Raw genomic sequence first — 12,802 nt, 5'->3', positions numbered from 1 at the left:
TAAGGTAAATTCATTCGTATTCAGTCATATCTTGTCAAAAGTATTGTTCCACTCATATCAGAGTAGAAACGTCAAAATGACGTCATTTACCGCTCTTGCGTGTAGCGTATGTACTTTTTAATCGGAGAAATAATGTTATCATATTGTATGAAGTAAACAAAAGCCGATTTCATAACTCCACAGCTTCAAAATGGTTCATAATGCTAAAATGGTGTGAAATCTGAACATTTTCTCTTCCGACTTTTGACACGGATTAAAAAAAATATGCACCATATTTCACTTTTACGACCGGGCAAAATGCAATCTACACTTTTTTCCCTTTCCAAAGATATATAATTTAGCCGTGTGTTAAATAGGTGCCTCTAAAATATTTTTAGATCTGAATGTCACTCGCCTATATATGTCATCGTTGAATTGAGAATGTTATAGAAACAAACGAGGGATCAACCATATCCAAATCGTTTTCTTGAAATCAATGTTGAAGAACAACTAAATATTTGTATCTGTAATACACTCGATATCTTCAATTTGAATTTAATCAAATTCCACTTTTCATGTAGAAACATACAAGTATCATATGGTGTTACATATTCTAGTTGATATAAAAGTGACGGAAGATAACAATGGGAAAGTAAACACTCATGAACCTACTGAATGATATAAACATCATGGCAGAATGCAAAAGATGACGCGAAATCCAAAAAGAAATACCACAAATTGCTACAAACAATTCTAAAAACTGACTAATACAAACTCCAATAAAATCTTGGGAAAATCTCTAGCTCCAGTGGGACTAACAATTCCTGTTCAACTAGTTGCACCCGTCATGTTTTCACGTATCACTATACATAAGGTCATCAATAATATCCGATAATGTCACATCATCACATGAGAGAAAAAAAAGGGACCGAGCTGATGTTACTTTGTCATTTACAACATATTATTTTCAGAACAGTCATCCAACTCATACTTGCGTCTGAAGAGATGTCTTAAACTTTACAAATTGTTCCGAAGCTTTCGTGTACTGAGCGCCTCATTATTAAGGAAATAATTAAATCAAATGCAATCATGTGTCATGGCCCTACATGTACATGTATCTGTTAAACATTTCCTTAAATTGATATACGTCCATTTCAGACAATTTGTGCAGTATGTCTTGTCATTTTTCATAACTGTTTTTTACTCAATCATATTTCAATTGTGTTTCTTTTCTTTCTATAGTTATCATATCATCAATTTTTGCATATCTACATACTGAATCAAACATTTACATTTGTTGGCGTTTTGTAAAAATAGTGGCTTTTTGTGTTGATTAAATTATGCATGCCACATGTTTTATTCTTTCGCCTTCGAAACAATTCGCTCTTTCTTCGACATATTGGTGTGTTTTTGGATAAACTATAATAGATAGAGAGCAAGGTGAAAATTTGAACTGCCAGGTTATCAATGTAGGCTATTTGAAGAAAAATAACCTCAACAATCGAACTAAATAGGAAATATTGTCTTTTGTTTTTCGTCAACGCGGATTGACAGGTGCAAACAGATTAAATGTGATTAAAACTGTCGGATTCCTTATTTCTATAAATGTATGAATATTATAGATATTTGTATATTACATTTAAAGATAAGTTAAGCAAATAAATGTCAATTTATTGGATCACCCAAATATAGCCATTTATTGGATCGCTTTAATATGCAGGAAAGGTTCGTGCTGTTACAAGCCGTGACATGTGACTGACAACGTTTAAGTTGTTTGTCGTTAATATATGGAACGCCACAGCTGTCTTATGTGCAACTCTGATATTACGTTATGTTGTTTTAATATTACTTGATGATAGTTTGGTAATATTTAATGCAAAAAAAAACTTATATAGAAATAAAACAAATGTGGTATGATTGTCAATGAGAAAACTCTCAACCCCATACCAAGTGACGTAGAAGTTAATAACAATATGTTACTGTCTTCAACAATGAGCAAAACCCATATCACAGAGTAAGCTTAAAAAGGTCCCGAATGAAAAATGTAAAAAACAATTCAAACGAGAAACCTAATGATCTAAATGATGAAGACGCCGACGCCACTACCGACGACGGCATATAAGTTTTTTGTATCTCACTGTCGCTACATTAGTGTCAGAGGCTCGACACATATCAAAAGGCTTTTACTGTACTGTATTTTCAACAAATGAGACACTTTATTTCAACTTGAACTAAAGTTATAGATAAAAAAAGAGGGGTGGGGGACTAAGCGACAAAGCATCAATTCTATAAAATAAGAATTCTCCGATATTTTTTTCTAGCGTGTATGCTCATTTGAACATATATGAATATTAAACTTTTATTTTTATTAATTGCATTCTCTGATATAACACACACTAATTGAAAAAAAAAACTTTTTGGAATATCTGTTTCACATGTGACGACGGATATGTTCCAGTTGTCGTAACCACAATCCCATCATCTTTTCCTCGAATGTTGACTACCAAATAAAACCAAATCACTGGGTTTGTACTTTCACGAATAACACGACGGGTGCCACACGTTGAACAGAATCCGCTTACCCTTCCGAAGTACCCGAGATCACCCCGATGGATTTATTTTACCCAGTCCTACTGATCTATTGAGTAAATCCACTCAATTTTCTTCTTATGTTGTGCTGTAACACTACAGCAGAGGTTAGGTTAGGTTAAGCGCTCACATACATGTTAAACTCCGCCGCATGCACTTTTTTATATGCCAACCCCAAGTCAGGAGCCTGTACTTCAATGCTTGTCGTTGTTTCATGTTGTGTCATGTATGTTTTTCGTAGATTGTTTAGTTAAAAATTAGACCGTTAGTTTTCTTGTTTAAATTGCTTCACATTTCCACGTTGTGGTCATTTGTAGCCGACTATACGGTGTGTCGAAGGCTCTACGGTTGGCTATGATTGTTTATATCCACTGCATTTCAACTCTGGTTGATAATTGTCTCATTGGCAATCAAACCACATCTAACTTTATTTAAATTTCTATGTTATGTTTGTATGCTGTAACATTGTTTATCTTTTGTACGCATACCGACTTCTGAGCCCTCTTTTCGGAAGCTCGAGCAAAAGCCATTGATCCAAGAAAAGATTTTTAAATAGAACTCATATTAGATAACTCGAATTTCAACTACAAATCTTAATCTAAATGAGACTCAAATAAGGGTCTACCTCGAACTCTACGTCGAAAGGTGACTCAAATTCAAAGTTGAAGTCGAATTGCAACTCGGAACTTTACCTTTAAATGTGACTCAAACTCGAAGTTCAAATCGAAACTTGGAATGTGGTTGAGAGTTGTTTTATTGACAATCATACCATATTTTTTTGAATTAAATATTACCGAATTAAACTGTTTTGACATGATAAATTTGTAAACCTCCATGAATTGTTATACAACTTGTATAGGAGTTATTCTTCAAGATCAAGATAAAAGCATCTACAGAAAAACATTTTGATTTTAATTATTTTTTTAACACATAAATGTACAGATTAATGTACAGTCAACATTACGCTTTTACACTGACAGCAGAATTATAAGGCGAGACACAGGGTTCCTTAAAATCTTTAACGAAATCATTATGATACATGTACTGCTTCCATTTGAGAACTAAACAAAAAACGGCAGGACCAAGTAGTTTGGGGATATTCCTATTTGTCCGAATTACTGTATTTTTTTAGTTCTTTTCTTAAATTTTTATCTGTCGTTCCCCTTTTTTATACCAAATAATTCTTAACAACAAATTGAACTTTAATTTGAACTCTAACTTACTGGATAGCGGTACTCATCCGAAGCGCATTAAACAAACGACATATGGAAATCGGTCTAAAAATAGAACATATTTTTTTTTCAAAATGGTCACTTGGTTTCACCTCATCAAGTAATGGGAAAACCACCTCAATGAATGACAGGACCACATCAAATACTGAAACAAACCCATTATGTAGTGTAAAATCATCAATTTTGAAACATCATTACGTAATGTTAAAGCCATATAAAGAATTGGAAAATCATCATTACGAAATAACAAAACCACATCATGTAAAACTACATTACGTTAAGTCACATACACATCAAGTAATTTTAAAACCACATTGCCTAATGACACAATCACATTAGATAATGGTGAAACCACATCGAGTTATGGCAAAACCATATTAAGTAATTACAAAACTATTTCAGGTCAATACGAAACCATATCATGTTATATCGAAATATCATTAAGTAATGATTATTCCATATTGAGTTATATCAAAACATCATTACGTAATGTCAAAACCATATTATGTAAAGACAAACTATCATCAAGTAATAATAAAACAACATAACGTAATATCAGAGTTGCACATAAGACAGCTGTGGCGTTCCATATTAATACAATTGGAAATTCTTGAGAATTGAAATATTGTGTTTGCTTGATTCAAAACTCGAAAGGTCGAAACGGGAACGAGCACGCCATTATCGCATTTAGTGTAAGCGTATGAAACTATAAGCTGTCTCGGTAGTGTATTTTGTATCTACAAACACCCCACCACCCATCGAAAACATAACCGTTTAGGTAGTGTTCTGTTAAACTTATACTGTAAATAATAGTCTGATAGTGTTATATCGTTTTATATAACAGCAAGCAAGTGATAACAACAAAATACACCACGATATATTAAGAAAACAACATGGCAACAATAAAAATGTGTTGATGCATGCTTTTGTTCTTTTAACATCAATTGAATAAAAAAAAAATGATATTTGCATGTTGTATGAAAGTCAATATGAAATTTTAAATTTAAAAAAAAAAAGTTTAGTATGTTTTATATACGTAAATGGCTAAGTTTTACTTTAAAGCGAACGTGAACCTTTTATAAAAGAAAATCCTTAACATTGTCGAAATCTTTATAAATGTACCGATATTAAATTATTGACTTCTCAGACGCTAATTCGCCGATATTTTTCCGTATGCAGTGACCACCATACATCGCAAGTGCGAGTGGAAAACCGCGATCAAAGAATGTAAACAAACTTATTCTTGAAGGTAAATAGTAATAACAGATTTTTAAAGAACAAATTTAATTAAAAATAATCATTTAACAACTGTTAAGGGATAGTTAAATAAACAAATAGGAACGTAAGAAAAATATAAAACAAATGTCATGGCTCTTTCAATTCACTTATCTGTCACGTTTTACAAGTGCTCTGTTCTTATTGTTTATCAATGTCTCGATCCGGTAAACTTCGGCAACAAACTCGAAAATCAATTAGCTTGCGATCACCAACCACTGAATGAAATGTTTTTGTCGATAATACTTTATAGATGTGTAATACATGTAAAATAACGTGCATGCAAGACTTGTTTTGTATATATGCATACATTGGTAGTTTCGATATTTTTAAAACTGACTTTTTTAAATGTACCTGTATCTTATGTCTAATTTTGCAAAAAGGAGCAATGTAATTCATAGAGCTAAAATGACAATTATATATTTATTTATCCTTGATATTAGTGTACACATCATTCATAATGGAAACTAGTTGATCACGATAAGAAAGAAATAGAACGCAGGAAATTTACATACAAATATTATAACGAATAACTTTTAAAACATTCTAATGTGACAAGCTTTTTTTGCTTTGTAAGCAACAGTGTGATAAAATTATCGATATGTTTATACCTAGCGCAGAGTCAGCTTTATGAAAAACTTATTTATCCCAATGTCGATCTCGCTGTGTCCAAATGGAACAACAGAACCCTTATTCATGCTCTCATATATAACAAAAACAATCTATGCTAAAGAGCTTGAAAAAATGTGTAAAATAAATAATAGTTATCAAAGGTATCTACATAAGACTCATCAGTGACGCTCAGATCAAAATAGTTAAAAAGCCAAACAAGTATACAGTTGAAGAGCATTAGGGACCCAAAATTCTAAAAAGTTGTGCCCAATACGGCTAATGTAGCATTTTTTCAAAAATTCCTTGAATAATCTTTGCACATTATGGGACAGACCATTATATTTTGGTTAGGGTTCAGGAGTTTTATTTTGATAGCGAACTTATTTTCAAATTTTGCTACGTATGTTGTGTTTTTTTTCACAGCTTAGCACAGCAAATAATTATTTGCTCTCTTATCAAAATTGTTGCATGCATTTTGAGTATAAAAGTTTAACATAATATTCATTTTCATCCTGTCTTATGCAAGGTCATTAATTATCAGCTTTGACCAGGCCAGGAAATATATTTTCAATACCTTCTGCTTAAGTTTGAGATAAAATTCGAATATAGAGACCAAGACGATGTGAAAATGTCCTATACATCTATAGCTTGCATTAATTATATTAACTATTCATATTTAATTTTGAAAACAATAATGACTTAGTCCTTAGGGTAAACTTCTGGTATAATACTTCACGTAAACATGCCAGTTTTTGATTATTGAATATGAGAAAGGTATTCTACTCATACCTACAGCTCATATCCTATTATCCATTACGTTGACGCGTGATCAATTGCGAACTTTATTAAATACATATGGTTGTTATGAACATGGCGTCTTAGTTTATTTTTTAAAAATAATAATAACAGAAAATTCGGTATAATAAAATAAGTAACACATAGCTGAGATGGTTATACAGCAGATAGATTCCACTAAAAATCATTGTCTTATTTTCCCATGTTGAATGTTTTTTTTTAAAAGTACTTATATTTCGTTGAGTAGACATTTTTGTATTGACTGCTACAAAAGTCACAGGATGTGAGACTTAGATACTACAATCCGGGGGCGGCGTCAACGGCGGTAAATGTTTGTTTAAAGCTTTATATGATAGAAGGTAGAACATCATGGATGCTTCATACCTTGTATGCAGATACCTTATGTAACAAATATTCGGTCTGTCATATATTCATTGTCCTTGAACTTACTTTTATTGACTCAGTGACTGCTTGAAAAAATAAATTGTTATGTGAAACACTCACTTATTGTGGGTAATAGGATAACTATATTTGGTATGTCGGTTCCTTGCAACGTATAAAAGTCTGTGTAAGGTAGAGCTCAACTGATTTCGACCTCATTTCATGGATCAGTGATCAAGGTTAAGGTAATGTGGTCACATCCGATTCTCAGACACTATCAGCAATATGTTAATTATATTTGGTATATGGAACGATTGAAAGGTGTACATGTCAAACTGTCAGGTTTCATCTTACCTTGACATCAATTTCATCGTTCGTTGGAAAATGTTTAGTTTTTGTGGTTTGGTGTACTTCTCAAATACTACAAGCAATAGGGTCAATCTATTTGGTGTATAAAATAAGTGAAAGGTGAACATATCTGTCTGGCATGGTTCATCTGACAGTGACCTCATTTTTATAGAGCATTGATAATGTTAAGTTTATGTGATACTTGTAGTAAAATCTTCATATTAAAAACTTTCAACAGGAACTAAATGCTCAGTAAAATAGGCGAGATATTTAAGCGTATTAACTCTTGTTTAGCAGATCACACAGTCTAGGGGTAAAGCAGAACATCAATAATCTGATTCAAACCAACACCAACAATGCGTTTAATGAAGATTTATTTTACCTTCTTTATAGCCATTTGAATGACATTAAAAATCATATTCAATATACATGAATTTAGTTCTTTTTGTTGTTACCATGATTTACATGTAGGTAGAGTCAGTATCTGCAGATGTTTGAATTTGAAGAAGTATGTCAAGCCTTCGGTATTTTATACTTAACGAATAAAACAGAATTTGAAAAATCGGAAAATGTGTTGACTTTCTGTGATTTTTTGGTCAATACAAATTTTTGCTTTTATTATTCACAAAGTCGTTATTTTCATTTAGGTGCACACTTTTTCAGAGTTGTTTGTTTTTGAACAAAATCATTGACAAGCACGAATCAACATGTAGCAATTTACAGGAGGCAACGGTATTCTTATCTTTATCTTATCATTGTGAATGCAAAATTTTGCCAATAAACAAATAATACATATATAATGATGTTCATAAGAAATGTAATCTTATAGACCAATTTAATATAATTTTTGAAAAAATGGTAATTTAATATATAGGTAATAAACATAACATCAGACTGTTTTAATTCCATGAAAATATTGATTTAAGATACATATTCACATTGCAATTGTTTTGTATGTTATAACTAATTACTATCTTTTTCTAGGGATTATTTGCATAGCTTTCTGTATTAAAAGGAAACCTGCTGCAAATACAGATAATGCTAAAACAGGTGCGTTAGTATGATTTATTGGATAGGTCATTGTCAAAATCTCTTGGTTGAATGACTTCAGTTGTGAAAATTCTTGCAATTTCAATGAACTTTGTATCAATTCTTCATCTGTTATTTTTTCATTCTTTATCAATATTATGCTTTTCTTGGTGATTGCTGTTAGCTTTGACGGTTCAGTTGGCAGGAACAATTTTTCTGTTGAAAGAACGTTCTCCGCATTTGAACAAACTATTAAATGGATACATTCAGCTTCTGGCTTTAAACTGTCAACTTCTGCTACTGCTTTTATGCATAAAATATCTAAAGGTTCTGATTCACTACTCTTTGTAAATTTCCATATATCCCATTTCGGTTCATTTAACACATATTCTATTCTCGATTTGACTTTTTCTTTGTCCTTTTCATCACCAATCAATACGTATTTCATTGATTTTGATGCTGATGGAACATGCCGAAGATGTGTTTTCATTTTCTCATTCTGCAAAAATAATTGGAACTGTTTTCTCATACCGAAGTAAGATGTGGTAATGTTAAGGTAAACATATTGTTAGCTTTAGATACTGCAATTAATGAAGTTATATGTGATCAGCCATAATATTTCAGGCTTATGGAGGTTTCAGGGTCAAAATCAGATTTTGCATTTTTCATCTATTATAGTTATCTTTGAAACTTGTCATTTTTTTGTTGCTTTTTTTGTGTGTTTTTTTTTTGTTGTTGTTGGAAAAAACAAGTAACAAATTTTTATTTCTATATCAACCATTCAGGTGCCATAGCAATAATGTATCGGAATCGGCAATCTTAATAATAATGACCTAAACTTTTTTTTTATTTCTATTAAGGAAAAGTTTATTTTCAGGACCCTTTAAGAATTAAATTTAATTCAGATAAATGCAATAAAATCTAAAAGATAAATTGTGTGAATTTAGAACAGGATTTTGAACGGGGTTTAACCTTAATTATTAATTTTAAGTAAAACATTTACTTGTCTTTTATATCTTAACATACGTTTCAAATGTCCTCAAATCAAGAAATAATTAAACGTAATTTTACCGCATGATATAATAGGACATTCAATAACAGGTGCCCCGATTACGTTACGTGAATTTACATCAACGTTTTTTTCCATTATGACGTCAATCGCCATAAGCCTAGAAATGTCATGGCTGATCACATTTTATAAAATTCACAAGATTACAAAACATAACGTTTAAAAATAAACCAGATGGATGCAATCAATAATTCATATTCAAATGAATTCAACCGGTTAAAAATGAAAGTATATTTAACAGTTTCCAATACAACCATATACGTATATTAATTCTAGACTGATTGTGATTGGTTAATTTATAATTGTTGTTATTTTCCGTTTCAGTGGGAAATATGTTATGTTTGTTAAGGACGATTACAAATTAACGCTACGGTATTCATAGGACGCAACTGCGAGTTAAATCCCACACAGCCAATGGGACGCCTAATGTTTTCAAGGGTTTTACTTCTGGTCAGAACCGAATGACCATATTTCACTGCCCTAGTCAATCCCTGGGATATGGCCTGCAGTTAAAAGTTAATAGTTGTTTTATATCCATATACTACTAAGAACTGCACAGTCCTAGATCCATTAAGGTAATCAATATTATCTCTAATGACTAATAATGTATAAAATGTTATATCAACGAATAACATCAGTTGTTTCATAAACTAATTAGCAATAGGGATTTAGTTTGTGTTCATATAGATTTCATGAAATTTGTCTTATAATCTTGTTGTACGCATGCACGGCATTTGGATATGTATCACACCAGTCAACACCCAAGTGGGTTTAAATCTTTCTGGTTTTAGGAAATATGTATGAAAATAGCTTTTACTGTTGAAATGTCATACAAGTGATAGGTTTAGATGGCTCTACAACTAGGTTTAATCCAACATTTTCTACATAGGAAAATGACTGTACCAAGTCAGGGATATGAAAGTTGTTATCCATTCTTTTGATGTGTTTGAGCTTTTAATTTTGCCGTTTGATTAGGGATTTTCCGTTTAGAATTTCCCTCGGAGTTCGGTACATTTGTTATTTTACTTTCTGCCATAAAGTATGAGTAACTGAACTAGCATGCTTAACATATATACTGTATCATGTTTATGTAGTAGCGGGTTAAAATATTGAGATCAAACTCAGATGACTTATTCATTTGACTTACACTATGTAAACATGATTCGTTAAGATCCTGTGAAAATAAACTGATATAATTATCCTTATAAAGAGAATAAGTGCCTTTTTCGTTTGAAATTTGCAAAAATGTCAACTATTTACCTTAGAGATAGTTTCGAGAGAAAGGATGAGGTAAGGTTCCTCTAAGGTGATTTAAATTCACTGAAATTTAATCACCGACAATTTACCATTAAGAGGATTGATGTATTTACTTCTTAAGATATGTTCCCCTTTTCAGGACGACTTTGACCCCTATGACCAAATTGGAACTACAGATTTGAAATGCAATGTATGTTATCCGTTGCAATACTCTCTAAGTACTTGATTGTATAGATATTAGTATTCTGCTTGTTCAATAGCGAAGCATTTACAGAGCTTGCATTTTTTATCATTATTTCCTTGATAGAGAATGTCTACTCACAAGGGAACTATTGAACAATTTGTTCTAATCGGAAAAGTTGAAATCATTCTTTCGATAGTTTAAAGGATGCGGTACAAAGTCTGTTGACATTTATGAAATTTCTATGTGAGAGATGACTTCTGCTATGATCTTATAATCCCATTCTTTTTAACTTGTGAACTTTTCCCTTTATACATACGAGGTTGACTTCATAAAGTAATATTTCAGGAAGAAAGAAAAGAAATTAACTGTATACTTTAACTAAACTTTCCGCTACATAAATGAATAAATAATTCCAACTTTGGTGACTATGTTGAACGAATCTTTCCCATCGAACTTCAGATAAAGGATACAACAGATACAGTTAAGGCCGCCTCATATCTTGACTATCATCTAAAAATTGACACTTATGGTCGGTTAATTCAAAACTTTACGGCAAGAGATGGAATCAGCTGCTCAATTGTGAACCTTCCATTTTTATTTAGCATTATTCAAGCAGCGCCTGCATTCAGGTATATACTTTATTCCAGGTCTTGTATTTCCTATCACGATTTCCTTGATAGAGGGTTGCTGTTCACAAGGAAGCTTTTAAACAAAGAGTTCCAAGTGGTGAAGTTATAATTGTCCCTTCGTTAATTGTACGGACGCAATCACGAGTTCGTTAACCGCTATGGAATATCCATTCCCCAGATGCCAACAGATATGTTCCAGTTGTTGTAACTACAACCCCGTCTCATTTTCTTAGAATATGACTTACCGAATTAGACTTATTACTGGGTTTGTACGAACATGAGCAACACAACAGGTGCCAAATAAAGTACAGCATCTGCTGTCCTTTCCACAGCACCTGAGATCATCACCAATGTTTTTATGAGTTCGTGCGGCTCAGTCTTTAGTTGTCTATGTTGTGTTTTGAGTACTGGTGTTATTAGATAAAAGAAGATGTGGTATGAGGGTCAATGAGACAACTTTCCAACCAAGTCGCCATGAGTAAAAAGTAAACTATTATAAGTCAAAGTACGGCCTTCAACACAGAGCCTTGGCTCACACCGAAAAGCAAGCAATAAAGGGCCCCGCAATGACTAGTGTAAATAAAGGCAACAGTAGTATATCGCTGTTCAAAAGTAATAAATCGATTGAGAGAAAACAACTCCAGGTTACCATACATAGAAACGAACTTCTTGATAACAACTGCCATATTCCTGACTTGGTACAGGATGTTAGGAAAAAATGGTGGTTTGAACCTGGTCTTATGGCTAGTTGAACCTCGCTAAAATGACTAAACTACGTGACAGGATTACAGTACAAATAAACGCAAGAACATTAAGCATCGAGAAACGCATTAATAAATAATATGAAAGTGCATTACACCATGTAAACCGCAGAATAACAAAGAACATCTTCAATTAACGATATCGATCACAGTAAAAAATGCGAACAAAAAAACCATCGGTCTAATCTATATACTGTGGATTCATTTATTTTCGTGGATTTAGGAAAACCAGCATTTTTATGGGTATTTAATTTCGTGGTTTTTCACAATTTCTGCATACAAAGCCTATTGCAAATGTGTAATTCGTTGAATATTTGAATTCGTGGTTCACCTGTACCCACAAAAACAACGAAAATTGGTATCCAACGAATAATAATGAATCCACAGTATGACAAAAAAGAAACGGAAACACTTATGAATCACATCAACAAAGACAACCACTGAACAGCAGGTTCCTGACTTAGGACAGGTGCAAACAATTGCAGCGGGTTTAAACGTTTCATCAAGTGCCAACCTTCACCCTAACCTGAAACATCAGTGTAGATGCACAACATAGAAATACAAACTATAAAATGTCAATTGAAATGACTTAACTCGGTCAAAAAGAAATATTTACAAAAACGAGTAGACATTCACTGAACGAATAAATTTGATCTATGAAG

This window comes from Mytilus californianus, unplaced genomic scaffold, assembly GCF_021869535.1.
Source record: "Mytilus californianus isolate M0D057914Y unplaced genomic scaffold, xbMytCali1.0.p SCAF_12, whole genome shotgun sequence".
In the NCBI taxonomy this organism is placed as follows: Eukaryota; Metazoa; Mollusca; class Bivalvia; order Mytilida; family Mytilidae; genus Mytilus; species Mytilus californianus.
This window is presented reverse-complemented; position numbering follows the sequence as displayed.